The sequence below is a fragment of the Electrophorus electricus genome, chromosome 3 (assembly GCF_041902795.1).
Source record: "Electrophorus electricus isolate QZ-2024a chromosome 3, ASM4190279v1, whole genome shotgun sequence".
NCBI classification, from domain to species: domain Eukaryota; kingdom Metazoa; phylum Chordata; class Actinopteri; order Gymnotiformes; family Gymnotidae; genus Electrophorus; species Electrophorus electricus.
The window spans coordinates 19,959,491-19,971,990 of record NC_137499.1 but is presented as its reverse complement, the minus strand read 5'-3'; the positions used below and the strand labels follow the sequence as shown (position 1 = coordinate 19,971,990).

Sequence of the window (12,500 nt, the reverse complement as noted above, 5' to 3'; positions counted from 1 at the left end):
TTGTCCCTGGCCCAGATGAACACACGCGGAACACACACAGAACCGCCCTCACTAAGACAAGAGCACGCTCTCGACACCGAGGGGCTAGAGTCAGCTTGGCTGGTGTGACCAGCATTGAAAGGGAAGCATCACGTCAGAATCTCGGTGTAATTCCAGGTGTCGGGGTAATGGTGTTAACAGCAACTGAAAGGGCAGGAGTTTTGATGCTAGATGGCTTGAGTGAATAATCTTCACCAGAAGAAGCATTTGTTAGCTGATTGGCTGATTAATGAGAGCCAGATGTGGAATTAGTTCAGGAGTGAGACCAAATACTGTACCCTCTGACCGTCAATAACTCTCAATAATGATGATAGACTTGACTTCCTCCTTCCTGGTGTAGCTGGCTGGAACAGGCTAACTAGGTCAGGTGACTGGATGTGTTGGTCATGTGACATTGTTGATGACGTTGTTGCGCGGCCTCTCCTACACACCAATCATGGCTAACTCACATGGGTGCACCCAGAAGGACCAATAAAGACGGCCATTTCAAAAAGGAAAGCTGTACATGGCGTTCACGGGCCACTGACGACAACGTTAAGAGACAGACCGTGACCTTGACGTTCCCACAATGTCAGTGCAGCCTTGTGTTGTATTTTGAAGAGATTAACAACTTATCTTTTCATTTTCATATTCTTAGATCTGTCTTAATCTGATCAAAATATTAGTCCCCAGATAGCCCCGAGGCAACATCTTTTCATCCGTCCCCAAAATAATCTTCGTCTGGGAGAAAATGACGTACAGCAAGAGCAAAATCTTCCAGAAATCGCCTTTCTGACCACAGAGGAAGGTTCTATCAAGATCTCAATCAGAGGCCTCTCGGCTGGGGGGGGGGTTCAGACATCCCCTTTTTTTATTTCTTTAGCTGTCTCATCTGGGCTCCTAAAGCAGAAAGCACTCAGGCCTCTATTGTCACACCTTGATTAAAAGATGAGGTTAAGTCTGGTCTCGGGGGTTGAGAGGCAGTGTCGGAGGGTGACTCCTGCGTCTCATGACTCATTCAACTCCCCAGTAGCAGGGTTTCCTCCGCTATTATCAGTTAAGAATGTGTGCTTGGTATAATAATAATAATAATAATAATAATAATAATAATAATAGTAATGATAATTGAAATCAATAAAACAAAATGAGTATTATTAATTGATTAGATTGGGCATATTTATTTTTGATCAGTTATGTTATCAGTAACAGCAGTGGTGGGATCAGGAAGAGCTGTAACAACCGTGCCGTGTTGCCCTGGCGCCAAGAGAGATGGAGATGGACACCAGAAACCTGAGAACAACACACTTTGCACAGATGTTGGTACTTTGCAGACGCTCTCTTGTCTCTCTCATTGTGGGCGGGGTTTTGGGGGGGGTGTCAGAGGTGGGAGGAGTAAAAAATCAGTGCCCAGCTCTGCGCTTCTGTGTCGCCTGCTGCCTTTAATATGCAAATCGTAGGTATGCAAAGATCTGATGCTTTTATTTAAGAACGATGCCCTCCGGCGTCTGGCGGCAGCGTTTCTGAGGAGAGCTCTGTTTCACTGTGAGATAAATAGTTGTTAAAAGGATCACATGAGTTTGTATCTTAGAAGATGAAAAGCTAATTGAAATGAATAATTTATTGTGATGCAATATTTTATATAAATCAAACAGTAGCAGAGAGAGAGAGAGAGAGAGAGAGAGAGAGAGAGAGAGAGAGAGAGAGAGAGAGATAGAATGAATTAATGCACAGTTCAGGCATCTCATCGGCAACCTCAAAATATGGGCAACCTCAGAATATTCATAAGAAATGATTTCCTCTGGATTACTGAGTCTTTAATCTTACTGTGACTGGTGTCCTGAGGTCAGTGAACTACAATTACCAGCGGACACCACAAGGACTCTCTGAGGTATTACACAGCCATAAATGATTCATCAATTGGTCATGGACCCAGCGTGGAGATGTATGCCACAGGCCGGCTCCATTACACAAAACCACCTCGCTCACCTATATAAAGAAACGCATGTCGCTTCAAAGCAACTGGACTTGCTCAAGCACGTGGGTTTGAGAGGGTGAGGGTCCTCTTGCTAAACAGTGTATTGATTTTGCTTCAGATTCTCTGTTTTCTTGTGAGAAAACAGATTAAAAATCATTAAAAATCATCCAGGGCAGTAATTGGAGATTGGCACCGTTTCTGGAGTATCCTGGCTTCATCCTTCAGGGTTCGAACTGGAACACTGGCTATGATGTTAAAGTGCAGAGCGTTGAGCTTAATATTAGGCAGTTTACATATGTACTGGGTGAACGAACACACACACACACACACATATACATACACACACACACACACAACACACACCCACCCCCGTTTCAGGGGACCAAATGTAATTGGACAATTGGCTTCCCAGTTGTCTCTTGGCCAGCTGTGTGTTGCACCATTAGTTCCTGCAGAAGAGAGATAACAAAAGTGTTCGGACTGATGAGATATGACGTGTCTCTCAACAGAAGGACCAATGAGGTATCAGAGTTTCAATGTAAAAAGCCAATTACGAGGCTGCAATATCAGTCAGAGGCGTGGCCAAAATATTACGGGCATCAACGTGAGCTGTTCAGTGTTCAGCAGTGACAGCAATAACAGTGAACCACAAGAACGCGTGTAAGCCGGACGGGTCATTGACCTAACCCGAATCCCACCATGCACACAGTGCACTTACTGAGTCCAACACTGGAAGCCCAGAAGCCCCTGGACCGAGCCCAGAAACGCACTGCATTGTAGGCCCGGTGTAGCATCTCAAGAGAGGATGTCCAGGGTCCGGGGACGGAGGCAGGCTTTGGGCGCGCAAAGGACTCGCAACCAAGTGTGAAAAAAGGAGTTTGATGAAGGTTCCGATGATCTGTTGATATCCCTACTACACATCTGTGTCCGTGCAGAGGAGCTGTCCTTACACCCCTGATCTCTGGGACGGCGATGGGGACATTCTCTTTTAGGAGACAGCGGACCCTGTTTAAACTAAATTACCCTACCACTACGCTTAGAAATGAGAAATGCTTGTGAATGTCAGAATGGGCTTCACGTTTTTACCTGTTTTGACTGTTTCTGTAGAAAGTTGGAAAAAAAAGATCAGCTGAGTTTATTCTGAGTCTGCAAACTGATTCTTTCAGTGTAATCCCTCATAATCCTTAACCATAACCACCAAGACAGTGAACACACCCCTCCACACTCATCTCCTGTGGACGAGAGGTGACGTTTCCATCCAGTGGTGTGCACGGCGACCGGGCAGAGCGCACCCCATTTAATGAAAGGCCCGTATTCTTCCTCGGCCCTAATTGGCGACACAAAGGGAGCTCTCATGGCGATGAACTTTTGACTGGGCCGCTGTCGTCCGACCCCCCCCACCCCCGGGGCTCGGCGGGAGCGCTGCGCGGCGAGTGAATTCCTGGCGTGGCAGCGCGTAGCCGGAGTCGTGCCTGGCTCTGAGCGCCTCTTTGTAACGGCCCTCCTATGCGTTGACCTCTTGCCTCACAACCCGCCACAACCGCCCCCTCGCTGCGCTGTCGTCCACACCCGCTATGACGCAGTGAAATGCCGGCCGTTCCTGGCGAGCCTCGGCACGGCACCCGCCGGGTTAATGGTGTGAGCACCGCAGGGTTTCCCGCTGCTGCGTTTCGGAGTGCTCCGGAACGTTCTGTGGCCCAGCGTGGCCGAGTTAGTGCTGTTACGTGTAAGCACCCCCTCTAGACCACACCCACCCTCCCAACCCCCAACCCCGCGCGTCCCCATGGATGAAGGGAAGGAAGATGCTGATTGTTAGAGGATTCCGCATTTGTCAAAGTGGGTGTTCCGGGAATCTTACTTATTTCTCATGACGTATTTCAAAGGGGGGGGGGGGGGGGTGCTCAGTGCAAAAGCCCTCCCCAGTGATGAACTGGTCTGAAGAGACACATACACTCGAGGCACTCAGTATTTAAAAGTATTTAGTTTCTCTGGACGTAGACGACCATTAGAGAATGGAGGCATATTAACTCTGACATAATTAATTATTCAATTTTTCCTTTTTTTGATTGGGGGGCGGGTGTGATGGCTTCAAATCTCAGAATATCTTGGACTGGTATTTTTAGAGTTGACAGAAGTGTAATATTTTGTTGGACAGCACGGAGGATCTGAAATCCTCCTAAAGCAGTCTCCCACGAGCTCCCACGTCGTTCTTTCAAAACGCCGCAAGCCTCTATGTTGTGTCTTTATTGAACTGCGGTCTGCCATTGTTCTCTCGTGGCAATATTGCAAGCAAATCTAGCTGAAGTTATGTTAGCGCTTAAGTCTTACTTTTTAGCATTGTTGTGGTTTTGGATTTTTTACTATGCTTATATATATATTTGTCTTTTGTTCTAGGCATTTCTGAAGTGGTCTTGGCAACTCCATTTCAGTTTCCAGCGGCGCGCTTGCATGGCTTCCCATTAGCATGCTGTAGCCCACGAATATGAGCGTGCGCTTTTTGATGTGGCTCTGAGTTAAGTGAGCGTGATCGCGCGTGACGTGAGTAAGGCCGAGTCATTCGCGCTGACTTTATCCCATCAAATGCCTTTCACATCAAGACAATATTGAAGCGGAGCATACACTGCATTGAGGCCTTTCTGAACTAATGCGCGGAAAGCATATGCGTGGCGCGCGCACGCACACGCACACACACACACACACACACGCACGCACACACACACTGCTCCGCTTTGCTACAGTAGGGTCTAGATATGTACCCGCAGCTGCAGAGAGCCGCACGAGCATGCTAGGAAACGCTCGTGTGAGAATAAAAAGCTCTCAGCTCTCCTTTTCCCACAGGCCAGGAGTGGACACGAATACCTCGGCTCCTTCCCCGCGTGCGTGAACAGCCCGAATAGTTCATCCCTTGTTACAATTGTAATGTGTGTGATTTAGAAGGGGGAATTATTCACATCTCAATGCGCCTATAAACGATATTATTCATGCACAGGTGCTGCTCGGGGCCCTTCAGAATTAAGATAATCTTTCTCTTTCTTCCCTCTGCTCCTTTCACACGGAACACTTTGTTCTTCACTTTCTCCCGTGTCAATACGGCGCTGTTTCTTCCCCACGCTGTTGTCTAATCCCCGCCTCAGCACAAAACCACGCCAAACAACTGGGACCAAATTTATGTTCTCCCCCGAGTCCCGCGCGCTAGTCCGCCAAAAACGTGCCAAGTCGAATTAAAGTAGGGGGGAAAAAAAACAAAAAAAAAAACTTTGAAAGTGGTAAACTCAGGAAAACGTTCCTCTGGGATGTCAGAGTGAGATTTATTGGTTATATATCTGTGTATGTCGAGGAGGGCCCTGAATAGGAACAAAATCTCGCTCTTTATAAGTGTTCTTTTTTCTCTTGCGTTTAGGTTTAGTGAGGAAAGCAAATGCTATTTGTGTGACTTGTCTGCCTACTTTGTACAGTATCTTATAAAGCAGTTTAATAATAATTTATTATAAAAATTTTATAGGAAAGCTTCAAATCAACAAATCTGTCCCCAGCGCCCCTGACAGATTATACTGTCATACTTGAAAAAAGACTATTAACTAACTGCATTTTCTATGGCGTGTTAATATTTAGTGTAATGACTCAATGCTTTTTAACGTTTCTGTGATGGATACCTTCGGTGAAGGTTACGGAGATCGAGTGTTTAGTATGTAATTACCTGCACTACAAAGCGTTTTCCCACAGGGCCGGAGAAACCCTCTCATTAGGACTTAACCTCCACTTCATTACTGTTCCTCTCTCATCTTCACCTGGCCTGTTCCTCTCGTCGCAGGGCGTGTGTGTAAACACAGACGTCCAAACGTAGCGGCTTAATGGGAGGCACATGCGCGGCGGGGAAGGTAAGGGGTTCTCGGCCACAGGGACGCCCGCGGTGTACGTTTCTTATTTTCTTTTTTATCTTTCTTGTTTTGACGGCCCTGTTGGGATGGAGCGGCCTCCTGTGTCCACACGTGTATGGAGGTTTTGACGAATTGAAAACTAGTTTTCAATTAGTAGTGCAAATAAATCATTCAGTTCTGTGCATTTGTAAATGAGTAAATGGATGAATGAATGAATGAATTAATAAATTACATAAAACTCTTATATCTCTTTCAATCTGGAACAGACGTAAATAAAAAGGTTTATACATTTAGGAGTTGTTTACAGTACAGAGCACCCAGGCCATCACAAAACACCAGTGGGATTCAGGGGCAAGACTTTGCACGCAAAGCTCTGAAAAGCTCTGCTATTCTTGACCATAGGGGAGATGACTAATGATCGCTTTACCACAGGTCCGCTAAACAGAAAAAAATGACCCCATAATGGCTACTGTTTAGCCAGAACAGAACCGCATGTGAACATAAGGAACTTTGGCCTCACGTCAGTTCATCCCAAGTTCCCTAACGAAGCCTGCAGTCCATCATCCAAAGCACCAAAGCGTTGTTTCCCAGGGTTTCCGTTTATGTCCGTGTGTTCGGTAGCCTACCGCGTGCCCGGCTCGGAGCGGTTGGCGGGCGCGTGAGAAATGATTGTCGGTCCGGCGCGACCGAGGATCCAGCTGTAGTGTCGCATCACGGCACCTTGTTTACAAGAGCCTTCTCCGCAGCACGGATGTATTTAATCTGGTTATTTTTTGTGTGCAAATGAGTTGTTTTGTTTGTCTTTCCTTTAAGTTTGATTTGTTGATGTGTGTACTGATGTTAAGGGGTTATGTTGTTTGTTTGTTTCTTTCACTAAACACACGTCGCTCATGAGAGAGGAAAGGAAGGAAAGAAGAGGGTGAATCTGTCTCTAATAGTCTAAAGCTGAACTGTCCATGCTTCACGGGTACGTCACCAAAACCAAAGCACTTTTTTTTTGTGGTTGTTGTGGCATATTGTTTCATATCGATGTAAACACAAACGGAACTTCCTCGTTACCGTCCCAGATGATTTCTGGGAATGGGTTTGGAAAAAGTGGGGTTAGGACTAGTTTATGACACGACTACAACTGCCACGGGCTTCAGCTCCTGTTGGTACAGGAAGTGTTTCATTAGTTCCTCAGGACCTACAGACACGTGGTCACCCGTGGAACAGGCGGACAAGACCTCCGCTAGCTGGAGCTGCGGATTTTAAAGGTGAAACGAGAACCTTCATCTTTGTGTGTTTGTGTTGCAATGTTTTGGGAATTGAGATCCCATTTCTAAAACCTTTTTAGCATACCTTATTACAGTAACTTTCCTTTGTAAAAACCCAGATTTCCCTGGCACACACCACTAAATGATATATATTTAAACCATGCCCTCTGGCTGCTGCTTGCCCTGAAATGTCTTTAATGATGATTGGAAGTTAATGGCTGGTATAGCTCTGGTTTTAAATTAGAAATTACCCACTGTATCATTTGACTTATAGAAAAGGTTAGAATTAAGTACAATGAATTAATCTCAATTTCCGATGTGAGTGTCTATTCATCAGAAAGTAGTTTGAAAACAGATTATTAGGACTAAAGTTAACTTATCATGAGATTGTCATCTGATTATAGTATATTATTGACATTAGATTAATTTTAAAAGCTCTCCAGGCAGACCTGACTAGGATGAAGAGGTATCATTAATACTGTGACCAAAACCTGGCAAAGGTTTCCGTAGTTACGAGAGTTCCTTAAACCTTGATTTTTGTCTTATCCTTCATTTTTGCTTTGATCTGCCTCTAATCGGATTAAGAGGAGGTTGGAGGTTGATGAGGATCAGGGTAGCACTGGGTTTGTGCCTGGTTTTGATTTAATGTCACTGCAACACTTGCTGATTTGGAGCAATCTGTGTGTCTTTTCTCCCTGAGCAGTCTGAGACTGACTTTTCTCCCTGAGCAATCTGAGTGTCTTTTCTCCCTGAGAAGTCTGAGAGTGTCTTTTCTCCCTGAGCAGTCTGAGACTGACTTTTCTCCCTGAGCAATCTGAGTGTCTTTTCTCCCTGAGCAGTCTGAGACTGACTTTTCTCCCTGAGCAGTCTGAGACTGACTTTTCTCCCTGTGTCTTTTCTCCCTGAGCAGTCCCAGGTGTGGTTATTATTGAAAGACCACACATGGCATGTGTGTATGTGTGTGTGTGTGTATGTGTGTGTGTATGTGTGTGTGTATGTGTGTGTGTGTGTGTGTGTGTGTGTGTGTGTGTTTGGCACAGATGGCGCTCTGGTGTCATACCTGCACAAGGTGAGCCATGGCAGATACCAGTGGCAAGCACCCACAGGAGTCTGAGCCCAGACTGGCGTTTTGGGTCCTCACGAAGCCTGCTGGTTTAATGCAGAGCCATCATAACTTATATCAATAGCTGTTGTTATTGCTGAAGACTTTGTTTTCACAAGCCTGTGGTCATATTCTTGTTTTCTCAAAGCCGATAAAGAGTGACTGTATTCGGGAATGTCCTGATGGTCATGGATTACTGGTGCTGGACTGATACGGTCAGATCCCGCTCTTAAAGCGGATCGCCGTCGAAAGATTTTTGGCGCAGTTTGGCACAGAATTCAAATAAGGAAATAAATATATAAATGAATAAATGGGTAAGAAAAGGAGGATCAACCAGTATCACTTTCAAAGGCAGCAGATTGCTGTATTTGATGGTTAAAGGAGTGGAATGTCATTGTTTCTAACAGCAGTGTGGAATAAGGCGGTCCTTCCTTGCAGAATGTCCCTGAGACTATTCTTGGCAGGCCTGGGTAAAAATAGAGAAGTTTCATCTGGTTCGAGTCAGAGTTGCTATATTACTGGGTGGGTTTTTTGGGGGGGTTGGGGAGGAGGGGGGTCGCCTTTCTTTCTGTACGTGGTCCAGGGCTCTTTTGATTGAAGCTCATGTGGAGCAGGAAATGCAAATAATCCTGTAGACTGGAGGATGCGCGGTGACGTGATGCCACTGCAGCTGGAGTCGTTCGTGGGCTGTACCACATGAAAGGGGGACGGGGGTGTGCAGATGCGCCAGGACTGGCTTAAGTTAAGGAGGAGGGCCGACTTCAAAGACCCATAGGTTCGCCCTCTGCTTCACCAGCCACAAGATGTGTGTTTTATTAATGGAATTCAGCGCTGCGTTCACAGAATCTTTATTTTATTTATTTATTTTTAGCCAATTCCTTTTGTTCTTCTGTTTGTCTGTCTTCAATTGCCAGGCTTGATGGGAGAACAGTGGTCTACAGGACTGGAATCTCCAATGAATAAATCAATTAAGGCAATGGCAACTATGGCGATAGGAGAACGTCTAAACATTTGTTTATCGTACGTGTTTCACATTGTGTTTGGAGCTAGCCACATAGGTCAGGGATCAGAGTCCCTACAGTACACTCACAAAACTTAAGGGAGGACAATACCAGCATAGCAAGTACCGGAAGCTAGTTGGACTGATGAGCACAATCTCACTTGCAGACTAACTTTCCCCTACGGCTTGTGTTCGTTGATCGTGATATCAGCCCCCTTTTTTTTCTGGATGATGTATGTCGTATAACGTGTCGTGCCACTGTCGAGTTTTTGATCAAAAAGGTGTCAGCAGAGCCATATGAAACGTACGACCTCTGACACCTCCCAGGTTTCAGTGTTTCACGGTAGACGCTCTCAAGACTACGGCACACCGTCACAGAGCAGATTTGTTTCCATACACTCTGCGGGCTGACTTTTTAACCTGCATCTGATTCTCTGTTTGTTTGAAAAGAGGCCCAATGCGGGGGGGCGGCGCTCAGAAAACGCTCTCTGCAGCAGTAGTGCCCTGCTCCAAACAAGCTCAACTCCTACATGAAAACACTCAATTATTGTGGCTTTTAAGTCCTCATTCTCCCGCGCTCCGTTGTGAAACTTCAGCGTTTCGCCGAGCTGATTAGCATATTGTGATGATGTAAGTGGGGCCACGCGCCACTCCTGCCTTTCTTCTTCCTCCGCTTCATTAAAAAAGAAGACAAACCCCCACCCGAATTCCTGCAAACCTGCAAACCAGTTGGCCTTCGAGGGCTCTGGGTTCTGATTGGCTCTTCCCTCAGCGCCCAATGCGCCATAAGCCCACTGTCAATCCAGCGGCTTGCGTTATTAAAATAACAAACAGTAAAACACGCACACAAAGACACTCTAATGAAAATGGCATAATTGACTCTGTTGTGGGACTTCATCATTAGTTATGGCTTGATTCTGAGACATAATCTGCTTTTGCTAGTGCCAAGCCCTTTACTAGCGGCAGCGCACGCTAATAAAGTTGCAACCTCTTAGCACCCAGATGCTCGTGTAATGCACTTGTAATGATTGCGTTTGAAAGACAAATGCTTTATCGTCGCGTTGCACAAGAGCCGACAAATCTGAAACCTTTAACAAGAAATAATTAGGATCTGTTTAAACTGCAACACTGACCACATTCTTAAGACACGGCTAAGACTGTTAACCACTGAGGCTGCAATTAAAGGATTTAGGCGTGGTAGACTTAGCCAAGACTTTATTTACCTGAAAATTAAGAAAAGTGATTACCATTTGTTACTTTGCATAGGCCCCTTCTTAACGAAGTTGGACAGTTTAAATTAGAGTTTTTGGTCGGCGAAGTACATTTGTGGACATTTTTCTGGGTTTGTGTAATTAAAAAAAAAAAAACCCATCGACTTTGCGATGTATTGTCAGCACATGCTGAAGAGTTATCGTGGAACTGTCTCCAAGATGTTCCAGACTGGGCCTCCCTCACGGAAGCGGCGCTAAAATTAGTTCTATCGGCTTATTTCCCTGTTTTCTCCCCCGCTTCTCTCCTTTTCACGCTTTAATTTCTTCCCATAGTTTAATGTTTAAAAAAAAATGAGGTCAACCTTTAAGATTTATGAGGAGGAAATTAATGGTATGCTATTTTTACGCTGAAGATAGGCTGTTAATTTGGTATGACCTTAGTCAAAGGCGACGAAACAACAAATTCTTGTACTTCCTCAGACAAACCGGGAGGTCCCCAGTGCCTGCGCCGAAATGAGCTGATCTGAGCGCAGTGCTCTGTAAAGCTCACTCTTATCTCCCCGAGTCAGCAAATCTACTTGGCCTGGCTCTCCTTAACACGAGCCTTTATGAAAATCAACTTTCCTTCATCTCACTTTAGGCCTGATTAATATTGGGTGTAATTGATTGAGTGAGCCGTACGGGGGGGGGGGGGGGGGGGGGGGGGGCGTGGATGCACGCGGAATGCCTCGAGGAGCTGTCTGCTGCAGGTGGGGTAAGAAAGATCGGCTCCCTCGCCTGCAGTCCTGACCTTGGGCCTGGTCAGCTCGGACGGCGAGCGAGCTCAGCACGTCAGCTTGGGCTCCCGTGTCCTTCAAGAATGTTCTCTTTTAACCCTGAAACGAGGGGCATTTCTCCTCCCTGCATCACATTCTCCTTCCCTTTCTTCTGTCTTTCTCCCTTTTGAAAAAGAAAATGAAGAAGGGAAAAAAACTGCGCCCCACACTTTGGAGCGCATTCCTTGACGAGATCAAAACTGGCTGGGTTGAGGCGCACTGGTATTGAAGTGCCCCCCCCAGGGTGGCGGAGCAGACCCACAGACTCCCTGGGGGGGGGGGGGGTGTAGAGGAGGTGAATCTGGATATTAGCGGCACACCCCACCACCGCAAACACTTTCCCCTTTGTTGTGGGTACTGTGGACTCTGTACGGTGCTCTCCTGATCCTGACCCAGGTTAACCTTTGCTCTCTACCCTCTGACCTTGGCTGCACGTCCACCCCTCCGCGGTAACCTGCACGTTTCCGGCTGTGCGCGCTTGTGTGAAACAACTGTTGCTTCTTATTAATGGGCCGTGTAGGCCTTTTAGTGTGTTTATCATGACATAGGAAGGGGCCAGGGGCTCTTGTCCAATCAGAACCGCGTTCTCTCTGGTATGAGTCTTACCACTGTCACTGTGGTAATTATGGCTGATTTATTAGCGGTGAACACAGCTATTTAGCCATATCTTTCCCGGTTAGTCATCAAACGTTTGTTCGCCATGTTCTTCCGCGTGTTATATAGAGCTGTGCGTTTAACAAAACTCCCATGCTCCCATTAGGGCTGCGGTCTCTCCGAGAAGAGTGTCCGGAGAGGCCAGACTCGGGGTCGGGGGGTCAGCCTCCCTCTCCACCCTCCGTACGCTTGCCTCAAAGAGCGCGAACATGCAGGCAGCCTCGACTTTGCCATTAAGGTTTCAGAAAACAACTGCTGTGTTTTTAGAGTTTCAGAAGAGAGATGCCAAACCCCCCCACCGACCTCTTCAGGGTTAAGGGAAAGAAGACCTATTGAAAAATGGATCATTTTGAAATTGACTGAGTATTGAGTATTTTTTAGTATTTTAGTATGATTGAGTATTTTTTTGTGTTTCAGTGTTTGACCACAGATTGTCTTTGAGTAAGATGTAGGTAATCTCACTGTGATATATGGATGTTTGACTTGTGTGTTGGCTATTGGTATGATTTGTGTGTGTGTGTGTGTGTGTTTTGTCTTGGGGTTAGAGCAACCAGTTAGACTGTGACAGCAACTTTCTGTGCACACAATGAG

At 46.2% G+C, this 12,500-nt stretch overlaps 1 long non-coding RNA gene across 1 annotated transcript in view; it reads left to right on the top strand.

Annotated features, from left to right (window-relative positions):
• The window catches only part of LOC113583156 (uncharacterized), a 23,628-nt gene that overhangs the window by 3,677 nt on the left and 7,451 nt on the right, over positions 1-12,500 (top strand). The window lies entirely within an intron of this gene.